Genomic DNA, 16750 nt, shown 5'->3' on the forward strand with positions numbered 1-16750 from the left:
CGGTGGTGGAGCGTGGTTCACAAAGAAGCGCATGCGTGGTACGGTTATCAAAAACGTAGAGGACCACTTCCCTTGCAAGGCCTGTGCAAAATCGCACAAGGCAGTTTACGGTCGGACCTCAGTTTTGATTGTGGCTTTTTTGCCGCTTATAAATTGGATGCGCAACTTAGCAGGCATCTTTCTTCACTGTCGCTTTTTATCTCATTTTAGTATTTGCCTAAATTTCTCTCACGGTTTGCTGCAGACCAGCACTGTTTTGTTTTTTCATCAGCGCATTCTACAACTGACGTTATAACCGTATCACCTTGGAATCGATTGAGACTTAAAGCAAGACAGACATTCTAGTTTGTCTGTTAATCGTATGGAATTCCGGTCAGAAAATTGTTTGTTTTTCAGTAGCTTATTTCGGTGGTTGCAACAGGACTCTAGTCTTCTAACCAGCAAGCCAGTGTCAGCCACATCCGTACGCTGCAGCTAGCTACAAACGATTGACCGTGTTGGCGAGAGCAGAGCAGTTCAGCCCATTGATGGAACACTGACGAATTGAGGCTGGAGAGGAGATCCACTTTGGAATCTAACTGTATCTTATTTTGCCCCCATCATTCCAACGCAACATCAAGGAATCGCACGCAGATCATTTCGTGAAAACAAGGTAAGATATCTCTCTGGCAATCTATCATAGCACTTGGTGCTGGATTAATTATTGCTTGCTGCATCAGTACTGGGCGAACTGCACGGGTGTTGCATTGTACGTCTAGAATGGATGTTGGCAGCAGTCTACATGAGTTTCTATGATTGTTCCCCTCTTCTTCAGCAGCTCGTTGACCTCTCAGACCTTTAAATAATTTGAATTTGGCAATGAATGGTTTTCTAACTTGGATTCATATTTAAATATTAAGTTTAACGACTGCTGTGATTAATGGGGTAATGTATCATTACATATGGAGTGGTGAGGTGTGGCTAGAATGATAGTATAATAGAAATCGTTAGCATTCCTGTACTCTATCAAAACTTATTAAACTGCAAGCTTCAGGGTCAGTTCCGCTGGACGACTGTTTTGCAGTTGTTGCCAAATACTTGTGAGAGTGAGATTGGCAGGGTGGCTGGCTGACAAAATGTCACATTACATCCAGTGTATCAGCGTTGTAGACTACGTGTGGGGGAAATGAGTCTTATGTCCTCGGTGTGAGAATGTATAGATAACGCCAATGTTGCCACGAGCCGAGATATTTATTTTAGGTTTAAAGGGTTTGAGAATGAGCCAGGTCCTCAACAAAACTTCCTCTCCACTAATTGTAGCAACGTACTCTTGTCTATTTGTCCCCATTCCCCCGGTGCTCAACTGGAATGCTACCGACATTACTTAAGCAAAGCCGCTTGACATGTTTGAAGCGCTGCGCGTTGGCTCTACTGGTAAATCCTGCATGCAGCCTACAGTATACGTATAGGATAGTTACATTCCAGTTGTTCTTTTGAAAGGTGGCGTGTGTTTTTTAAAATAAAGGACGTTCACACAAAGAACATAATTCTGTTCTTAATAATTTGTGTCATAATAGGTGCGCCATTTTGTACATGTTAAATAGGGAATGCAAGGAATAGCAAATGTACCCAAATAGGCTTGGCATTGTGAGAGAGGGTTTCTTCCAGCTGAATTTGCATGATTCCTGAATATGGCCTGATATTTAATCTGGTGTGGTATTTCCTTTAGTCACTGGCTACAGATCATTTGCTCCTATCTGTTGTATGTCAACAGATATGATTACGCTCACATTTCCCTGTGTCTTGCTGTATTTTTTTAGTTCCTCTGCACATCAATAATCCTCTCGAATATTGTCTTTCATGCACAAATGGCCACTACTGTTATGCATGGCTAGTGTTGAGTTATTCATTCTTTTTTTGAGCCGATGTATTTGAGATGATGACAAAGTGGCTCAAAGATGCTGTGTATGCATCTGGTTAATATCTTATTAGACCATGATCAGAACTATTTGCAAATGGCATTGTATATTTTCTCCTTTACCCTGGTTTTGTGTCTATAAATGTTCTGCAAAATGCTCTTCAGACTTATTTGCCAGAATATTCTTTTAAATGTTTTCCACAGTTGTGTACAGTAGGAATGCAGTCGAGGAATTCCAGTGTTTTATATGAATCAGGGTTACAGTTACTTGTTGCTATTTGCAGCTCTTCTTTTGGTTAATCATTGACACGATCGCTCGGAGCCCTCACAGGGAAGTATTTGATGTAGGCATTATTATCCTCGCAGGAATTTAGAAAATCAGATTGGTACATGTGTGTTCTTGTTGTGCTGTTTCTGTTTCTAATAGCCTGTTGCCAAAGAATAAATCTGCTTGCATTGAGGTGAACTGCGAAGAGCAAGCAGCTGGATCTCACCCAGGCTGGATTCATCAAGTATTTAGGCATCACTGCACATTGTAAAATAATTAAATTGTGTTACAGAAAGGGAAACCTGTCCAGTGAGCCTTTCACATGCACTGTTCGTAGAGTCGCATGTTCTGTCAGAGGACGTATCTTGCCTGAAGGTCCATCAGTAGTGCCAAATAGGGATTTAAACGTGAATATAGTCAATTAGACTATAGCAACCAGCTGATCCATTGAATGAACACACACAGCGCTGCTGGTGTACTCTGATAGGCTGCTATGGAAAGAGCTTCCCTGGGAACGGCTATAGCACTGCTGATTCGGCCATGTGCCAGTTTTACTGCTACCTTAAGCAGAACACTAGAGCTGTGGAGGTCACACAACGTTCTTAATTGAGTGCCATGCAATATTTACTTTCACCATCAAGTGCAGAGGTGGGTAACAAGGGCCGTATCAGTTTCCGGTGTTCATGCCAACTTCTGGCCTTAATTTATGCCATCTGACATTTTAGCTACATTTCTTGGCAAGCGCATGAATGGCAGCCGAAGACTGTTCTTGTGTTAGGCTAATATATGAGATTTTTTACTGTGATTCGAATCTAGGAGTGAACCTGTGTTGGTGTAAATGACCAGTTAGCTAATTTAGCCAGGGTAATTGGTGGAGACAAAAACCTGCATATAGCCTACTCCATCCCTCTAGGAAAGGAATTGCCAACCCCAATCAAGAGAAACCCTTTGAGTGTGTGGGGGTGTGTGTGTGTGCGCGCATGTTGCAGTAAGGTAAATTAAAAGCTTGCATGGAGTTCTGGTGTAGCCTAAGTCCACCCTGGCACTGGGAGGTTGTGGGATCTGTCCTGAGCCAGCCTGAGTCATGCCAGGGCTGGTTTGGCACTGTGTATGAAGGGCTGGACGTGCCCTGTGCTCTGGGAGCGCGCTGCTGTGTCAGGCTCTTTCCAGGCCTCCTGAGCCCGGGTGTTCTGTCAGATATGCTGGTTTTGGCTCGGGTCCTTCCCAGTGAGCTGCATTCACTTATTCAGTGAAAAAGCTGTGGCACTGAAGCCGACTAAAGGCTGCTTTCTAATTGTATTATTATTCATATATTTCATGTTCTTGTTTTCAGTAGCTGCATAATCAAGCAATTCTTTGTCAAAACTCAACAGTAGCATTTCCTGGGTTTGGCTATGCAGCAAGACCAAATTTCAAGGTTGTGCCTTAAGTAATTATTGAGATTTGAATGTAAATTATGAAGTTATATATGATGTTATTCTCTTTTTAAAAAAAAAAATAATAATCTTTTTTGATTACTATTGACTTGAGCATGAGCATGAAGTTGGTATGGTGGTGGACATTCCCAAAGGAATTCTAGTGGCCGTCATTGATATCACCGTGTTGTAATGAGTTGACTCATTGCCGAGCAGCGAACATGTCGATAACGTAGGTACACTATAATTGTCTTTCCTGTTCCTGTTAAAAGGATGTGCGCTTGTGCTATTCTTGGCCCTTGCCACTTCAGCTTTTGATTCAACCCCACTAGCCTGTCTTTGCTTTACCATGAACCTGTGACCTTGATCGCATGCTTGATACAGCCCTAACCTGTGAAGTGGTGATCAGTCATAATGCATATCTTATCAAAATGTATCCGCTTGTAAAAACCTGTCAGAATTTTGATTTTTTTTAAAAAGGAATCCAACTAGTTTTGAGGAGCTCACGATTGTGCGGCTTCCCATGAATGACATTTATGTTTTTGTTTATTGTAATGTAATATTTATTGTAAAAACACATGGACAGAGTTGTTAGACATGTGTACATATAGGCCTAGGCCTTATGTTATTCATATTTCATTTAGTAATGTTTTTTCCAGTCTTTTAAAGTTGTCTGGAAAGAATTCACACCTCTTGCTGGTCTATTTCTTCATTATTAATTGGTACTTAAAATGAATTGGAAACATATGGGTATGATTGCAACAGATTTGGTTGGACTGATGGTGTTGGAATTGTCACTGAGGAATGGAATTGGCCCTCGCTGTGATAGTCTTGTGTTCATCTGCAGCAGCAGCAGCAGCAGTTTTGAGGAATACAGTACTGTGCCCGCCGTAGTCTTCTCTCTCTCTCTCTCTCTCTCTCTCTTTCTCTCTCTCTCTCTCTCCCCTCTTCGTTCTGTGCAGCAGAATGGAAGCATTGTGGTTGATGTCTGGGGCCCTGATGAAGTGGCCCTGGTCCATCTGGGCATGGGCTGGTCAAGCAGGCCGTTTCTCGAGTGTGTCCCTGGGCGGGTGCCACCACGTGTGGGATGGGCCAGGGCTCTCTGAGACGCACTGGCCCCGCCTCCTCCTGTGCAGAGTAACTCGCTGGGCTGTTCTTTGTGTTTTGGATTTTAGTTGATTCTTCATTTCTTTGTGGAATAAGGTTGGCAGAGGAATAAGCGAGAAGACAGAGGGTTGGCTATTAAGTGTGTGTGTGTGCTGGTGCGTGTGTGTGTGTGCTCAAGCTTGTGTTGGTGTGTATGTTGGGAGATATCTTGAAACTAAGGGTTCTCTGTCTCTCTCCTCTGGAGGGGGGGACTGATTCAGACACAGGAAATGATTTGTCAGAGATCAAATGCGCACTGCTGAGAATCTTGGCGCAGAATGGTTTTGTCAGTCTCAGATAGGCCTAATAAGAAAAGAAAGCCTTGATTTACAGCAATGACCCCTCGAGAGAGAGAGAGAGAGAGAGAGAGAGAGAGAGAGAGAGTGGACACTTGTCCACTTTGTGCTACAAGCCAGCTGTTATTGTGTGCCTGCTGTAAGGCCTTAAAGTCTGAACGGGTTTTAGGCCTATAGGCCGCAAGCAGCTATGGAAGAAACAACTGCAGTGTTCACTGCTGCTACAATAGTATGAGAACTCTGCACAGGAAGCAGGAAGCAGAAGATCACCAGTGCACTGGGGTGCCTCTCTTTCTGGAACTGAAAGAGTACAGGAAGGCCATAATGAAAGAAGAGAGAGAAAATAAGCATTCAAGCATAACTGAATTAATATTGCCTGCCAGACCATTACAGTACGGTGAGGCCTGACTGGCAGAGGATGTACGGTTGTCTGGGGTGCGATCCATATTGCCGTTTGAGTCTTGTGTATGTATTACCCTGGAATAAGGGCCTGCCGTCAGCAGAACCATCTTTTGAAGTGTGAACACTGAGTTTAAATCTCATTCCCCATAACTCCTTGTGCAAAAAGGCTTTGTCCTGTGAATTTATAATGCTGCTTGCCTAATGTTCCACCGTAGGCAACACCATTTAATTGTTCAATGTGAGAGAACTCCTTGTGCACCATATCCATGGTTTTCTGTGATGTCTTGCTTCAGAATTGTCAGTGCTGATATACCACATGAATTCTGATTTTTATGAATATTACCACTTCGTGTTACTGATTGCTTTCCAAGCCGTAAGTGGATCAAATAAACACTTGTGTTCTTGCCACAGCCCAGGGAACTCATCATCTTTATCTGTCAAACCTCTCCTCAATGAATGTTTACAACACAACAGCAAAAATTTCCAATTGCTGAGTGGTTATTTTTATTGATAGTATTTTGTTTATTAAACTAAGGTTTAGGTGCGATTCTGGAAAAAGCAATTAAGCAAAGTGTTTGCGAGCTATTATATAGCTCAAACACACTGCAATATTTATACCACTGAGTCGATTTGTGTATAATTCCTGCATGCTTGAAGCTTTAACAATCATAGGCAAGCTGAATTTGCTGTCCAGGTATAAAGTCATACTGTATATTTGAGGTTTAGAGAGATATGTCACTGATGCCAGGCACTCGTACCAATCACCTGTCATATGCTATGCTTCACGGTCCTTGATGCTGCAGTATAGCAAATGCATATTAACTTACGGGGCAAATACAGAATGCAGTTCCTTTGGGCACCATCGTGGAGGGGTTGTATTTTGCAGAATACTTTTAATGTTCATATGTAGGCTATATCCAGAATTCCAGTAACAGAGCTAGCTAAAACTATTGTGAATTGACCCGCTTCATATGTTAATATTTCCTACAGCAGCACCTTTCTGATAGCTCATGTGACTTTTTGTCATGATAAACAAATGGAAAATGTTTTTTATTTATTATTTCTTTTCTTTTTTTTTAGACGAGCGTCTTTGTACATAATTACCATACAATTGGCACCTTGGCAACATGGCCATTTTAGTCAATGAAAGAAGCTATTGCTAGGCTCTGATATTCCATGGTTATTTCTCATTGAAGTAAGATGTGTAAAACATTGTAGTGGTCCTATGGTCAGTTACTCAAATTTTGGGCTTTAACATTTAATTAGAAGGAAGGTGATTTGATGGAATGAGCAGCTGGTAAATTGCAGACAATGGAAACATAAGGTCACTTCCTCCATCAGACAGGACCAGGCAGCAGCAGGCTAGTACTCGCCAGTCTTAAGCACTGGTGACTGGGTCGGCTTATGTGCTATAACAAAGCCAATAATAAACCAATTCATACTTTTGATGATACAAACATACAAACCATTCATACGTCTGATGAATCCATTTGGAGATCTAAAGCTAAATAACTAGCTTGCTTGGCTAACATACTAGCTGCTTTACGGCAGGAATTTGTCTATAACTTAAGCTAGTTAGCTTGCCTTGGTAGATAGATAGCAAGCTTGCTTAGCAAGTTAGCCAACAAGCCTGCCAAGCACTGCTGATTCATAATAAAAATATATGCAATGTATCCAAATACCCTTTCCAGTTCACTTATGCAATGTTAACAAAGTGGACATAATGCATGTTCAATTTTAGCCATCGGGAAGTGCTGACCAGAAGTCGCTATGTCATTTAGTGTAATGTGGAAGTCCGTGCTGCAGGGACTCTTTTGTAAACCACTGAAGCAAGATGTGCTGAAGTGTGGAGAAGAGGAAGTGCAAATTGTGGGGAGGGGCGGGGATGAAATTTCTGGGGCAAGTGTTTGAAACGATAAACTGCTCCAGTCAATGTGATCAAGTGCCACCAATCGGATTACAATAAATCTATGTCACAAAAGTTAACTAAGCTGTCTAGATGCTTTGTCAGAGATTGAGCATCTGAAAATGGAGACTACCCCATAATCTTATCCCACCCAGTTGGTGAAAAACACAGAAACTCATTTGGGATCAGTATTCTTTTGATGATACTAGGCCTAACTGTAGTGGTTACCAGAGGTCTGAGCAGTTCCCGCTCATGATAACCATACGTGCCCCAAATTCAACCTTAAACACTGGTTCAACAAAACATGTGCCAGTGCTTATCATATAATGTGCTGTCAGACTCCATGTTGTGGTATGTTAGTTCTGGGTTTCAAGTGAACGTGTAGCCTACATTAAGCTGCAGTTATGCAGCCAGTACTTGCCTATTCCACCTATCCTGAGTAAATTTAGTTCTCCCCCTGACCCCTTTTAGTAGATTGATGTCCACTAGTTTGCCAAACTGACCCATGATGGCCGCTTCCCTGTTGGTCTGTATTTGTCATTTACTTGCTCATTTCTTTGTCGTCTCCTGTTCCCAGATTACAGTACCAGTGGCCAGACTGGTGTGGTTACTTTTGTATCTTAACCCTTGTGTTGTCTTCATCTTAAGTACACATTAGTGTTGTTTTTGTCTTCCGATTTCATGACTGCAGGGTTAAACAATTGGCTCATAAGATGGTGTACTACTTTTATGAAAATACTAAAAATAGGGCAGTGTTTACCTTTTTCTTATGGTATGGTCACTCCATGGAAGGTTTTGTGGGTTTTCACTGCTGTTGAACTAAGGAAGGGGTCAACATGAGGACAAGAACCTTCATAAGATGTTTGAAATTGTTAAAGGGTGGGATTCATCACTGCCTGTCAAAAGCTATCTGTGTGTTGCTTTGCTTCTTAGAAAAACACTTTTAGAACTCTTCATGAAAGTTTGTTAATACGCCAGTGGATACGTCAGCATAATACTTACGCTCAACTTTTTTTGTTAAAGATTACCCAACCTCCTCCCTACTGTCTATAACATCATCTCTTTCCCTTCACAGCTGTTTTATACTGACCTCTCATTGCAAAAGGGCCGTCAAACTGCTTACACAGAAGAAATATTCTGGGTGATGTCATGAAGCCGCCAGGCTGTTGGGAAATAATGACAAGATAACTTAGGCTACCACAAGCTGTGCCAGATCCAAGCACCACTGCTGGGGGGTTAAGATGCGTAAGGAATTACTTTTGAACAAGAAATCAGATCAAATAAATAACAATATTCATCATTTGAAAAATCCCAACTACAATATTCTGTTCAGAAAAGTGGATACAATGTGTCAGCATGTGAAAAAATTGGAACTTGTACATGTCAGCTTGAATAGATTATTGATGTTAATTTATCCAAGACACCATTTATGTTGATATATGACAAGTTCATTAAAAAAACTGATAACTGCAATGCATTGGGCTCCAAAATGATAACCATTAATTTTTATTGCTTCAAATCCAAGAATGTGTTTTGCTGAAATGATTACCTACATTATTTTAAAATCCTATGAAACAGACTGTGAGTCATTGATAACTTAAGTTCACAAAACTGAAATTTTGGTCATCAGTCTGATGTGGCACAGTCCAGTATGGAGCTGGTGTCTGAGTTTGTCTTTGCGTAAGCTCGATCTCCCACCCGGGCTGAACCATTTGCTCCTTATCATGGGGGTTTTCCCTTCGGTTTCCCCTCTCTTTCCCTGAAAGCCTGCTGGACATGGATAATTGATAACCTGGATACGTAACATATAGCCTAGAGGTTTAGATGGTTATTATTTGCCTTCATTTTGCATATGGGTGATCACAAAAAGAATCCTTTGTTATGGTATGACCTAGCCTATAGCTTGTCACTGATGGCACTTAAAAATTATTTTTGCTTTCGTGGTGGGTAAGAGTGTAAACCTTGGTCTGTTCAGTGCATAAAATTTAAAAGCATTTTTAATGTTCTGTGCTTTAAACAGTCAAATTGTGAAGTGGACATTAAAAAGCATATAGCCCTATATGCTGTTGTGTAGCCTATAAGCCCAAATATGTTTTATGCATAATGCAATAACTCATAAAAATGCTTGTGCTACATGGTGACAGTGGGGGTGGTGTTGACAACACTGCTGTTTATGACAGAACATGGCTGTGCATTCTTTCCCTTTCTGCGGAAGGCATGTTAAGTGAGAGGTCAATGTTGTTCTGTAAAAATAAAACAACAGTCCTGTCACCTGCTGTAGGTCAGGGCCAGTGGCTATTGGCTGAAGGGGAAGGGGCTCCAACAAAAGTTTGCTTAACTTAATTCAGTTGATAGGCTATATTTTAAAAAGGGCACTTGTTTAGATGGTGGAACATTTATTTCCTGTTTTTTTAATGATGCACTTAACCACTGGAGACTGCCACTGGATGATGCTCCTGCTAGGACTGAGGCCAAAGCCTGTGGGATAAGCATGTATTCCCAGCAGCCCCTGCTCTGCCTCTCCATACTGTCACTCACTCTCAGGTAATTGGCTAATGTAGCCCCTGCAGACACACCAAACCCCCCCCCCCCCCCCCCATCCATAATGCCTCTGAAGCTCCGCTCCTTCCCCAGTCTCCCTGTAAATGAAGGAGCTAACTGCACCTCTGCACCAACCCCCTCTGAGCCTGCCTGCCTCTCCTGGCTGCCTCAGGAGTGCATTCAGATGTCGGTTCTCCTGAGCGGGAGAATTATTTGCGTACCTGGCAACATCAGCAGCTCTGCTGTTTTGGCAGCCTTTCTCGGGCTGTTCTGTACTGTGCATTTCAGCAGTGATGTGCTTTCTCTCTCTCACAGGCCCCTCTAAATTAGGCATTAAAAAGCCATGCGCTCTGATCTTGCAGCATGTTGGCTCCGAAGAATTAGCAGGGAATTCACAAAGACATGAACCGTGTTCAGCTTCTTTCTCTGACGGAGTGCCCTGTTGCATTTGAAATCCAAGCATGTTGGACACTGCCCTTATCTTATCGATGGCTGAGCGTAAATACTGAGCCTTTTTATGAGCCCCACAGCACCACCGGTATATGCTGTATGAGTAGTCTTACGCTGCAGGCTTCTGTATTTTTTTTCCTCTTTAAGATTAGAAGCTGCTGAAGAGGTTCAGTATGCATGTGCCTCTTGTACTGGCTTTAATATGTTCTGTCCCATTTCAGGTGAGGCTAAGGATGCAGTAGCTTCCAAGGGAAGCAGAGACCTTTTGGCTGTGTTGTTATCCAGCTGTTGGGGTCACAATAAGCCAGGAATAGCTCTCTCTCTTTCCCACAGTGTGTTTTCTTTGCGCCCTGCATGCAGCTCATTCGGGGGGCGTATGCGTGTTACCGCGTTTCTCATACCGATGCTCCCCGCGGGGGTCGTCCCGCGTTACGGCGTTTCTCATACCGCTGCTCCCCGCGGGGGTCGTCCCGCGTTACGGCGTTTCTCATACCGCGGCTCCCCGCGGGGGTCGTCCCGCGCTTCCTGTCCCGTGGCCCCGCGGGAACATCTGGGGCCTTTCGTGACGAGCGGGACGAGGCCGTGGCACGCTCGGCGCTGTCCTGTGGGCCGCCCCGCCCCCTCCCTGCTGGTTCTGTAATGGTTCTAATGACAGGGCCGCAGCATCGGAGCAGATGTCCCGTCGGAGGGCCCGGCCCAGGCCCAGGCCCAACAGGAGCCCGCTTTGGAGGGTCAGGATTCGGGACGAGACCGAGACTGGTGCTTGAGCCAGGTTAAGAACTCTGCTCTGCTTTACCGTCTAGATCACACACTGCTGCTAAGGGTCACATCAGTCCAGAGCAACCAGCCACCTATTCTCTCAGATGTACTGGTTTCTGAATATGCAGGAAACATGCTTTCCAGTCTGGTCTATTGGCCTAGTTAGTGCATAAATTCTGGTAACACTTGTTGCAATGTAGCGAATTCTCAGAAAATGCCAAATAAGCAAGGTTGCGTGTGCGTGCGTGCGTGTGTGCGTGCGTGCGTGCTGCATCTGTAGAAATGATCTCTGCGTATTTCATCTCTACATTTTCAATCTCTCCATTTATTTTCCAGTATGTTGTGAGTAATTTTTACAATAGTCTGGTTGATATCATCTTCATTTACAATTTTTTAAAAATCTAAAAAGGAAAAAAGAAAGCTTGCTGTGCACGAGTCTTCCTGTATGGTAACAGTACTAATGGGCTTTATGTCGACTACTGCCTTTCCGCTACTGAGTACTCCTTCACACATGGAGTCCATTTTGGCTCTGCTCATTGCCTCTTTTCCCTCGGTGTCTGTGCGTTTTTGGCCATCTCGTCTTCTCTTTGTGACCCAATGGCAGTGTCAGCTCTGTGTCTCTCTGCTCTGCTACCTTAATTACATCTTTTTTTTTTTTTTTTTTTTTTTTTTTTTTACAGAGTTCCTTGCAGCACTAGTTCCTGCAGCCGGTAGCGCTGAGCTTTGCGTATGGTTTCCCTTCCTGCCCTCTCTGCCGGCGTGCAGAATGGCCTTGTGTATCAGTCTTGTGACGCATTGATGCATAACTCTCGGCAGAGACCTAAGCGTTTGCACTAATTAAGGTTTTGCCTCAAAGCTGAATTGGTGTGCAGCTCTGTCAGCCTTGGGTAGAAGGTCTGTCCTTAGAAGCAGAAGTCATGTCCAGCCCATGATAGTGGATTTTAATGTTAAATTTAAACATATAATAGCTGTGCTAAAGCCCAGGCTTGGTTCGCAGAAGACGACAGGATGCTGTGCAAGTGTGAATAATTTGCATATTGCAGGTAATGCAGCATTTTGGGTTTTTTTTTTTTTGATATGAAAATTTGCAGCCTCCTAACAAACCCTTTCACATCCTATTTTTGCACTCCATTCCCACGCTTCAAAGGTTTTTGTGTGACGCACAGGCACGGTGTTTCACTGTTCGGTCTGACTTTTTCATGGCTGAGGGGTTTATCGTTCGTTCAGAGAGAATGCAGAAGCTTCCTTCGGGTCTCTCTCCATCTCCGCCTCTCCTTCCCAGGCTGGTGTGATGGTGGAGGCTGCCTGGCCGGTGGCTCTACTGTAAGTGCCTCATTAGGTATTAATTATTCAGTGTTAGGGTGTGGGCGTGCATGCCTCGGGGGGGGGGGGGGGGCAGCACATGGCAGCCGTCAGAAGAGAAAGGTGACAAACGCCGCGGTGGCTCGTAATTAACCCCTCGACTCCCTCTCCCGTCGTCCCTTTCAGTCTGTGGGATGCTGGGATGTGCAGCCTGTTCTCTTTGGGAGACACAGGAGTGAGGCGCTTTTCCCAACACTGATGCCTATCCTCACAATCCTGCTCACTCCAGCTGTGCTCCTTCCTGTAGGTTAGCACCACAAATATGAATCTGTAGCTGACTGCATGGCAGCGTGCTCATAAAGCATGGCAGCGTATTCATAAAGCTCTCTGTCATTCTCTGGGTCTAAGTCAGACCCCAGTTCATGAGGCTTCTGTCAGCCCCATGAACAGTGCTGCCAGGGTGCATGTCTTCTTAGCCCTGTCTCTGGTTTTACACATCTCCCTCACTCGTGACTTCAGTTGCCTCTCTCAGCGCGCTCTCCCTCCCCTCCACCCTTCTCCTCTCTGTGATTCGCATGGAGAAATACGCGGTCGTCTTTGTGTTCCTGGTTTCGCTGCGGGGCGTGAATTCTCGCCTCGTTCTGTTCAGGAGCACCTGTGCCTAACCTGACCTGCCATTCAAGTGTGTGATGTGAGACGGCGTCTCTGTGTGTGAAGAGAACCATTCGTCAGCTGCCACCACAATTGTTCACTAATCCTATCGGATCTTATTTTTTTTGTCAGGATACCAATTCCTTACTTATGTTTTGTGATAAGGGATTAGTGATAAGACTGGTGCTTCCATGTAGGATAAAGGCTTGTGTGCCTCTTGGCTCCCAGTCTAATTTCCTATCTGGAAAGGAATAAGTGGTTATTGCGAAAGGGAAAAAACCATAAAGGCAACTAGGGAGGCACATAAAACTAATTTCTCATTGAGCTTAAAAGCATTTAAATGGTGCACTTCCTGCCCTGTACGCATAATTCAGAATCCCAAATGAAAAGCTTGTTTTTAATTGACGATTTCTCGCGCACTTCCATCTTCCATCTGCATTGAGCTACGATGAGGTGTTTACACAAGCAAGGTGATGTGAAGATGGAGCGGTAAAGACTGTTCCCTTGCGGGTGTGCATGTGAGCCCTTCCTTTAGAAGACTCCTCTGTTCCTCTGTCCTGTGTGTGTTTGAGCGTCGGTGCTTTCTCCCCCTTCTCCGATTCACCCGCCCACACACCCCTGCAGAATATCCTCGGTGCCCTAGCTGTTCTCACTTTAAAGGCTCTGCAAGATGCACCCCGCCCCCGACCCGCACCCTCTCCGACATATGTGACAATTCAAATTTATGTCATTTCCTTTTGCCTGAATCCATGTGATATTTATGAAATGAGATTAGCTAATTGCCAGTGTATGATGCGATAAGACTATTTCCAGCTCTTCACTAGATATCTGAGCTTGGGCGTTTTTCCTCTGTTCGCACATTGCTGCACATTATATATAGGCTAGATGTATTTTTTAGATAGATATTTTTAGTCTCTGTGGGAGGAAGCCTACAGTTTGTTGCTGTGTTCATGTGGGCCCTCTGCTCCCCCTTGCCAACTGTCTCCTCCTTAATGGCAGCTGTTGAGCTTTTATGCCGTGGGCACTGGAGTGTGAAATGCTCAGTGTAGGGACTCATAGTTTAAAGAAGAATGGAAATAGGGAGCAGTGCTGAATAGCCTTTTTCACACAGTATCGGTTTCCGTGAAAGTCCTGCACAGACTCAGCAGTACTTCAGAGGAGAACACAGCAGTGTGTTGTCAATGACAACCATTTGTACTTTCAGCAGTAAGTTGCAAAGGAGTACGCTCAGCAATGCTGTGGAACCCTTGGTATAGACTCATATAGAGACCCAATATGGAGTATAGGGTTTATACCCTCAGTAAAGACTCTGCAGTGCTGTGGAACCCTAAGTAAGGGATCAGCAATGTTGTGGAACCCTCAGTACAGACTCAGCTGTGTTGTAAATCCTCCTGTATAGCCTCAGTGGTGGTGGGTATCGCTTCAGCAGAGTTGTAGAGCTGAAAGTCTAGTCTCAGTTGTGTACTGTGATTGCACCATGTGTGAGGGATCCGCAGAAGTAGCGAAGGAGAACGGACTCGAGGGGCGGGTCTCAGAGCCGTCTCTCCTTCTGCTGCAGAGATAAACACACACTGCGATCAAACGCATAGGCTGGTACGGGCTTCTGCAGTCAAGATTCCTCAGGTATTTAATTGACATGGACCAACTCAAATGTGGACTAAGTGTGGTGCCAAATTTGTGACATTCTGTTAATGAATTGAAGTCACGCCTGTGTTTTACTCCTTTTTTAATCTTTGTGTTTTATAGGGCACACGCACTGGAGTGCTAGAGCACTCGTTACTTGGTGTTGTGAAATATTTGCTGTCTGAGACTGTGGGAACGGTCTTGTAGTGCATTGCGTTACAAAGCTGACAAGTTGCCCGACACATTTCTTGAATTTGTTTTGACTGTACCCGGCTGATTTCGTAATTCTGACCTTTGAACCCCTGATCAGTACATCAATCCCGGTCTGTCCTCTTACTCAGACTTTCTCTGTTTCAGTGCCCTGACGCAGGAGGGACCATAGAGAGAGGACGCACTCTCAGAGACCACCAGCGTGGCTTCAGTTCACCCAGGTGAGCTCATCTGGACCTGAGCCAGGCTTTGATCCCTCAAAATCATTCTGATACCAGTTATTATTGGCAGTTTGACTGTTGGAAATCAGTGGACTCCCTGGTTACTCTTGGACAATTTAAATCTATTGTAAAGAGCAGAGAACTTGATGATTCCATTGGTCTCTGAGCTTGCTACGTTCTTTATCTAGCCTAGATTGTACTTTTGATTTTATGTAGTTTGTGTGACTGGGTAGGCTATCTGTATGAGTGTGAAACAGGGCGTGGCTGTAAAAGCGCATGCTAGCTCACTCAACTTACCCTGCGTAAATAAAGGTTATGTAAAATAAAATAATTTCCGAAAGCATGCTTATATGCCCAGCTGCCAGTACTGTAGGACGGCAGTGCGTGACGGTGGGTGAGTAGGCTGAAAGTGAAAGTTTGCAGGTTCAGTTCTCGTGTCCGGTTCTGGCGTTGCTCAACCTGAATTGCTTCGCCGCTGTCAATGTGCACCTGTGCAAATGGAAAGCGTGCTAAATGTGTGCTGCTCTGGATGAGCGGCTCTGCTAACCAAATGCCTCATGCAAATAAATGAGCACTCCAGCCAGCACTCCGCAGGGCTCACTCTGTAATGGTACGCATGTCTAGCCCCGTCCGTTTTAATCTTCATTTACAGCACAGCGCTACAATATTTATGGCGTGGAGCCGCCCCTGTGGAAGGATTCGCATTGTTAATAAATGATTTGTTTGTTTCCTGCTTGAGTCTTTTTCTCTCGCTGAGAATAGTTGGGGTAGTGTGCTGCAGTCAGTCGCTGCCCCTTTATCAGCAGGGTCAGGGAGTGAGGGGGTGTTGAGCTGAGTTGATTTTGAATGTCCGATATCGAGTAGCTTGGGCGCACACTGCAGTCGTCAGCTCAGGCTTCATTACGTTCAGCAGGGAGTTCCATGTCTGTCTGTCGGTGCTCTGTTTGAAGATTTGCCCAAAGTAGCCTGTATAGTGTTGATTAAAGCAGCTGTTCTGAGAAGAGAGGAAGCTGAACGGCTGCCCCAGTAGTCTCGTGGTTTGTAGAACTCTGCTGCCAGTCTGATTGGTGGAAATGGGGCAGACGTTGTGAGTAAACCCTCTCCTATGAATGGAGCAACTGCTTGATGCACATGGGCAGATTCTTCTAGATTCTCCTGCCTAGATGTCAAAGAGCGAGTGCACGAGGAGAGATTGGCAGGAAAAAAAAGTGTGCCACAGATGGGTTCTGGCATTTGCCCGGGACGGTGAGAAACAGACCGTGCCTGGAAAAGGTAAATGAGGAGAGTAGAAGGTGGAAGACGGTGCCAAGCAGATGGCCACCTGTGCTGCAGTGCTTAATGAGCAGGGTGACTGTCATGTGTGTGGGGGGGGGGGGGGGGCCGCTGAGCTGTAGGACCCTCCAGGTGTGAATCCCTCCTCACTCGCTACAACCTGCCGTCCTGCTGATAGTTCCCGCAAGTACACTTTAACACACGCACACACACACAAATGTGTGCACACGCACATGTCCCCACACACTGGCACACACACTCAGAAATGCTAATTAATGCAATCATGCGTAGCATTTCTTTTAAAACTTTAATTCACACCCAAACGTAGACTACTACAGTCAGCCCACTGAAAATAAAACCCAGGGTATAAATGACCAAACATTTTTTCATC

General features: G+C 44.5%; 1 protein-coding gene across 3 annotated transcripts in view; it reads left to right on the forward strand.

The window, feature by feature from the left end:
- The first annotated feature begins 37 nt into the window (after positions 1 to 37).
- Positions 38 to 16750, forward strand: part of csk (C-terminal Src kinase) — a 37742-nt gene continuing 21029 nt past the window's right edge. Inside the window, exons 1-2 of one of the 3 annotated variants that reach the window (XM_035396560.1) lie at positions 38 to 652; positions 15014 to 15087. The gene's annotated coding sequence lies outside the window, so the exon portion shown is untranslated. Of the gene's footprint in view, positions 653 to 14564; positions 14657 to 15013; positions 15088 to 16750 lie in introns of those variants that run through there. The other 2 variants (XM_035396561.1, XM_035396562.1) reach the window with 2 other exon arrangements.

The sequence above is a fragment of the Anguilla anguilla genome, chromosome 16 (genome assembly GCF_013347855.1).
Source record: "Anguilla anguilla isolate fAngAng1 chromosome 16, fAngAng1.pri, whole genome shotgun sequence".
NCBI classification, from domain to species: Eukaryota; Metazoa; Chordata; class Actinopteri; order Anguilliformes; family Anguillidae; genus Anguilla; species Anguilla anguilla.